Source organism: Anomaloglossus baeobatrachus (genome assembly GCF_048569485.1).
Source record: "Anomaloglossus baeobatrachus isolate aAnoBae1 chromosome 5 unlocalized genomic scaffold, aAnoBae1.hap1 SUPER_5_unloc_10, whole genome shotgun sequence".
NCBI lineage: Eukaryota > Metazoa > Chordata > Amphibia > Anura > Aromobatidae > Anomaloglossus > Anomaloglossus baeobatrachus.
In genome coordinates, this window is record NW_027441785.1 from 467,598 (window position 1) to 474,799 (window position 7,202).

The following is a 7,202-nucleotide window of genomic DNA, read 5'->3' on the forward strand; positions in this document are numbered from 1 at the left end:
GAAGCCAGCGCCAACCAAGCAGTAGGCGGTAGAGATGAGCGAACCGGTCGCGGTTCAGCTCGAGTTCGGTTCGCCGAACGGAAGTCTCGTTCGAGTTCGGTTTGGCGAACCGGTTCGGCGAACCACTCGAAGAGCATAGGAAACAATGGGAGGCAATCACAAACACATAAAAACACCTAGAAAACACCCTCAAAGGTGTCCAAAAGGTGACAAACAACTCACAACACAACACAAACACATGGGAAAGTGACAAGGACATATACTCATGCGAAAACAAAAGAGCTGGACAAGGAAAAAGAGGAGGAGACACAGATATAGGCATGGCACACCCTTCTAAAATCATGTAAAACACCGCAAGGTTACTCCAAGCGGAGTCTCCCTTTTTTCCAAAAATTGGGCCACACAGACACCACTTCAGTGGCAGCACTTGTGCCCCAGTTGTACACTTCACAGGTAGATTTGCATCAAGCACATTCAAAAATACGCCATACTTAACCGTCCCCAGGATGACAGCGGGGTAGGTAGCTAAGTCTTTCCTGATCCCAGCTCTGTTCATCTTGGATCATTTTAAAAAACACTGTAAGCAAGGGTAACTTTAAGCGGAGTCTCCCTTTTTTCCAACAATTGGGCCACACAGGCACTCACCCCTTCAGTGGCAGCACTTGTGCCCCAGTTGTACACTTCACAGCTAGATTTCCATCAAGCACATTCAAAATCCTCAAGCATTTACTCTCCCCAGGATGACACAGGGGTAGTAAATTCCTTGTGGATCCATGACTTGTTCATTTTGATGAACGTTAGTCTGTCCACATTGTCACTGGACAGACGCGTGCGCTTATCTGTCAGCACACACCCAGCAGCACTGAAGACACGTTCAGAGACAACGCTGTCAGCTGGACACGACAAAATCTCCAAGGCGTAAGTGGAAAGCTCTGGCCATTTTTCAAGATTTGAAGCCCAAAATGAGCAAGGCTCTATTTGCAAAGTAATGGCATCGATGTTCTTTTGGAGATACTCCTGCATCATCCTCTCCATCCGTTGGCTATGTGTCAGACTTGTTGTCTCTGGTGGCCTTGCAAAGGACGGTCTAAAAAAATTATGAAAAGATTCAATAAAATTGCTGTTACCAGCACCATATACGGTGCTACTGGTACGGGTAGACTGTTGAAGATGACGAGACCGTCCCATCTTTGTCAAGTTACAACTGGGAGATTCACTCCCTGCACCACGGTTGTTTGGTGGAAAAGCCGAGCTAAGATCGAGTAACAGCTTCTGCTGATACTCCTGCATACGTGCGTCCCTTTCTATGGCTGGAATTATGTCACAAAATTTGGACTTGTACCGGGGATCTAATAGTGTGGCAAGCCAGTAGTCATGATCACTTCTAATTTTGACAATACAAGGGTCATGTTGGAGGTAGTGTAGGAAGAAGGCGCTCATGTGTCTTGCACAGCCATGCAGACCAAGTCCACGCTGTGTTTGTGGCATAGAGGTGCTAACCGTTCTTTCTTCCTCTGACATCTCCCCCCAACCTCTTTCAACAGAAATTTGACCAAGGTCTCCCTCATCCGCTGAGTCTTCCATGTCCATGGACAGTTCGTCCTCCATTTCTTCATGTTCTCCTGCACCTTCCTCAACATTTCGCCTGCTACTATGTGCCCTTGTTCATCCCTGTCCCTCATGGTCCCATGCCTGCCGCGTTGGTGATGATGAACGTCTGGAACTTGATGATGTTGTTGTGTCTTGCGCATATGAATCCTCCTGTAGTTCCTCCCCTTCCTGTTGTCCCACCCCCTGACTCCGAATACTGTTTAGCGTGTGCTCCAGCATGTAAATGACTGGAATTGTCATGCTGATAATGGCATTGTCAGCGCTAAACATATTCGTTGCCATGTCGAAACTGTGCAGAAGGGTGCATAGGTCCTTGATTTGAGACCACTCCATCAGGGTGATCTGTTACGAGGGGGACCCGGGGAAGCGTGCCAAGATGGGAAATGGACAGCTTCCGCTGGTCAAGGTCCACTGTGCGGTGTAAGGGACCGCTGCTATGGTCAGGAAAGAGTGAGCGGGTTGCTACTAGTGATCGTCTGGAATGTCACAGACGATCTATGTACACCGGTCCGCCCTAACCCGTGAGGGTTGTATGGCTCGGGGCTTCTCGATCGGTGTACCTGTTGCACGGGGACGCACAGAGGTGCCTACGCACGTGTGCCAGCGGGAGTCACAGGATATGGCACGAGGGTAGCACAGAGGTGCCCACGCACGTGTGCTTTCAATAACCAGGTGAGTCCAGTGCAGACTCGAGGAGCTCACCTGGGACAGGAACACGGCCTGTTAAAGGAGATACTGCCGGAGCAGCAAGGCAGGAACACGGCCTGCAAACCAGGTGCTGCCTGAGCAGCAAGGGCAAAGCCCACAAAAGACAATAATGCCTGAGCAGTGGCGTGGCAGCACGCTGCCAGACATCCAAACATAGAAGGACGGTCGCGCGCCGCCATGATGGCAGGGGGAGCTTTTAAGGAGGTGTAGCTCCACCCAAGGGCGGGCGCGAGATGGACGTGACCCAATAAAGATTCAGCACACCACCAGCCTCGTTATCGGGCCGTGTGATATCAGTGAGCGAATCAGAAGACGTCACGTGGGGCACATACTCATCTTCCTGCCTCTGGGTCATAAAGGCGGGATCCTCGGTTTCACAATGTGCAGAGATAAGGGAAGTCTTTCTGCTTCCCTGAGTATCCATCCTTTGCACACTGCGCAACCTCCCCGACCCTCTGTGATGCTGAGCAGGAGGGCTCGTGGCAGACAAGGGATGGGAGACCACTCCATTCCTTGCAAGGGGAGAACCACTAGGTGTCACCCTTCTGCTGCGTCTCCAAGGAGGCAGCTCCTGCAGACTGCGCAGTCTCCCAGACCTTTGGTGCTGCTGAGCAGGAGGGCTCGCGGCAGACAAGGAATGGGGGACCACCTCATTCCTTGCAACAGGAGAGCCACGAGGTGTAACAGTGATCTGCCCCACCTCTGCATCTCGTTGGCCCAGGCTATACGTCATGACGTATTGCACCAGGGCTCGACGGTGCTGCCACAGTTGCTGTAATATGTGGAGAGTTGAATTCCAGTGTGTCGGCACATTGCATTTCAGGCGATGAACCAGCAGGCCGAAACACCTCTGGAGTGATGAAAGTCGCTCAGCAGCGGTGGTTGAACGGCGGAAGTGAGCAGACAGTTTTCATGCCCTGTTCAGAAGGCCATCTAGGCCGGGATAGTGTGTTAAAAATTGCTGGACAACAAGGCTCAACACGTGAGCCATGCAAGGCACGTGTGTCACCTTGCCCAGGCGAAGGGCCACACCCAGGTTTGCAGCATTGTCGCACACGGCCTTACCAGGCTGCAGGTTGAGTGGAGACAACCATTTACCAAACTCAGTCTCCAGAGCTGCCCACAACTCAACCGCTGTGTGACTCTTATTCCCAAGACATTTCAAGCTAAAGACCGCCTGATGCCGTTGCGCTCTGCTGCCAGCATAGTAATGAGGGGTGCGTGATTCCTCCTGCGCAGTTAGAACGCTGGTGGCCTGACCAGGCAAGCTTGGGGCGGAGGTGGAGGACCCAGACGAGGTGGAGGAGGCAGAAGCAGTGGCGGAACTTGGACAGACAGAGGATTGACACACAAGTGGTGGGGACGGCAAGACTTGTGCAGCAGACCCTTCACCATCTATCACCATAGTTACCCAGTGCCCAGTCAGCGACATGTAACGTCCCTGTCCATGCTTACTGGTCCAAGTATCGGTGGTGAAATGCACCCGTTCACACACACAGTTTCTCAAGGAAGCGGTGATGTTGTGTGCAACATGCTGGTGTAGCGCAGGCATACCTTTCTTAGAGAAATAGTGGCGACTGGGCATCTGGTACTGAGGCACAGCGACAGACATAAGGTCTCTAAAATCCTGTGTGTCCACCAGGCGGAAAGGCAGCATTTCGGTAGTCAAGAGCTTACAGAGGGATAGAGTCAACCTCTTAGCTTTGTCATGGGTCGCAGGAAATGGCCTTTTATTTGTCCACATATGAGGGACAGAGATCTGGCTGCTGTGTGTAGACGGTGTTGAGTAGGGTGTCCCTGAAAAATGCAGGTTTGTGAGGAAAGTGTAGGCGTAGACATGATGTTGCCTTCATCCAACGTTGATGCTATCGATGTCTGAGAGAGCTGTACACACGCACTTGTTTCCCCTTCCAAACAAAATGACGACCTACCAAGAAAACTGCCTGTTGCGGTTACAGTGGTGGAAATTGTGCGTGGAAAACCAGGTGTGACAGCTGTCCCCACAGTCCTAGAAGATGAAGAGCGCGCGGATGCACTGGAAGGGGCAGGCGGTGGATGGTTCGCTCCGCTAGACCGCATTGCAGCACGGTGAGCTTCCCACTGGGACATATGATATTTATTCCTGTGACGATTCATGGAAGAAGTTGTCAAACTCCTGAGGTTTTGCCCTCTACTAACAGAATCACGACAAATTTTACATATCACATGATTTGGGCGATCTTTTTCTATGTCAAAAAAGGTCCAGGCTATGCAAGGCTTAGAGGGCATGCGACCTGCTGAGCCCCCCGACTAGTGCTCAGAGGCAGAGTGGTGGCTGAGGATGCAGTTGTAGACGTGCTACCAGTACTACTCCTCTGTCCAGGAAGGCGCAAGGTAACTTCGTCATCAGTAGCATCCTCCTTCACCGCCTCTGTTGACCTCCTCAAGTGCCTGACTGTGGGTTGACAGTAGGTGGGATCTAGAACTTCCTCATCAAGCGTTGTGTTTGCACTCCCCTCACCCTCAGACAGAGCCTCTTCCTGACGTGAACCAATATTTAAGTTGTCATCCCAATCTGGTATCTGCGTCTCATCGTCATCAGTATGTTCCTCATTGTCTATTACAACAGGTGTTTCAGTTTGTGAATAAGGGTCAACATTATGCTCAGAAACTTGTTCATCACGGCCTGAATCTGAGTCACAAAGGTTCTGGGCATCACTGCAGACCATTTCCTGGTCTGTACTCACTGTAGCTTGGGAGCAGACCTCTGATTCCTAGGCTATAGTGTGACTGAACAGCTCTGCAGACTCAGCCATCTCAGTTCCACCATACTGTGCAGGGCGGATGGAGATTTCAGAGCTGGGAGAAAGCAAGTGTGATTGAGATGACAACTCCGAGGACTGGTGCTTTTTGGATGCGGTAGTTGAGGTGGCAGAGAGGGCACTTGTTGGATCACTTGAGATCCATTCAAGCTTTTTTTTTTTTTTTGCCATCATCTACCTTTGTTCCAGTTGTTCGTGTCTGTAAAAAAGGGAGCACATCGGATTGTCCACGGTAAGTAGTAGACATCTTATTTTTGCTGGAAGATGGTCTATCTTCAGCAGATGTTAATGGAGCTTTGCCACCTTCCCTATAGACAAACCCTTTTTTTCCTTTTCCAACACGCCTCTTCACCTTTCCACCAGCATGTCATTTTGCCACTCATTTTGATTGCGACAAGATTGTGCACTTAAAATGTGGTAGTAAAAATTCAGAGGTGGTGTAGATTGCAGCGGTGGTCTATCTTTATTAACAGCAGAATAAACAACTATAACTATCCCTGACAATGCAACTATGGCCGTTAAACTGGCAGCATAGTTTGCTAGTATAATGGCTTAGTAACAATGAGTTTGAGTGTGCAATGCAGTGGTGCTGCAAATAGCTTTGTAACAGTGGAACAATAATGGAAGTCCAACAGCCACTTTTAGGATGCCACTAAGTTTACTCAGTGTTTGCTAGTATAATGGCTTAGTAACAATGAGCTTGAGTGTGCAAAGGGCAGGAGGGTACAGTGGCAGGATTGTGGGTCAGTGTACAGGAAAGGAAGCCTCCCTTTCTATCCCTCCTAATGGGGAAATGCAGCGAGGAAGTCCCTGACCCTAAATTAGCTACACAGATGCTCTTATCTTCTGTAGCTGTTAAAATCTGTTTCCACGGACCTGACTGTCACCTATGGCTCTGAGCCTGCTATTATTAGCCCTTACAAGGGCTAATAGAAACTTCTATCCCTATTCTGTATAGCGCTGTGTGTAGAGTGTACACAGCAGTATCGGAGACAGGAGCTACGCCAGCGGTGACTGACACCCAGACGCAGAAGAGATAATGGCGTCCAGACGGGCAGATGCCCGTATTTATAATGCAGGGACATGTGACATAGACATCCTATCACACATGCCGTTGCTTTTCTGGCTAAAAGTCCACTTAGCTGTGTGTGTGTCTGGGATTGGCTGACATGCTGGCCCTCCCCACTACACGCGCGCGCTTAGAGGAGGAAGACAAGGAAAAAAAAAATTGGCGATCGCCATTATCCCAGCAGCAGTGATCTGAATGCGCTGTTCCCGCACACTATACGCTGAAATTTCATAATAGTGTGAGTCAGAGTGACTTACACTATTACAGCGGAAAGCCAGCTAGTAATTAGCTTGGCTTTTTGCTGCTAGAACCGTTCTCGAACAAAACTAGAATTATCGAGCTTTAGTAAAAAGCTCGAGTTCTAGTTCGATTTAGAACAGTCCCCAAAATCACTAGAACCGCGAACTGGAGAACCATGAACCGCGCTCAACTCTAGTAGGCGGTATTATTAGCGTGGGGAGCAGCGAATATTTATTCTGTTTAATATTGGGTACACATGATTACTAAGCCGCCTGCTTACTGCTGTGGCTGGGCGATCACATGTGTCTACTATTAGACATTGAATATTCACTGCTCTCCAAACCCATAATCCCGGCTGTGGGGAGCAGTCAATATTCTGGCAGCTTACTGAAAGAAAATGTCCGTAGACCTTGAGAGCTAAGAAGACGTTGTAGACAATCCGTTCCAAGCAAAGACTGAAGGTTATTCCGAGATAGCAACAGAGCAGATAAGACAGGTTATGCGGCAGGATGACACACGCAGGTGTCTTGCAGAACAGCAGAATTAGCCACAGATGAAGAAGTGTCCCCCGAAAGGCGTGTGGGGCTCTTATACATGTTAGACAAAGGAAAGCTCATACTGCAGAGAAAGGCGTATACGTTGGAGAACAAAGAATATAATGATACAGCATGACATTATTTACGAGCATTGCGGTAAAAACTTATTGTTTTCCTATGGGCCTCCATGATACTTTTCACTAGTTCAGCCATGTCGTCAATGCTGACATTTCTGAT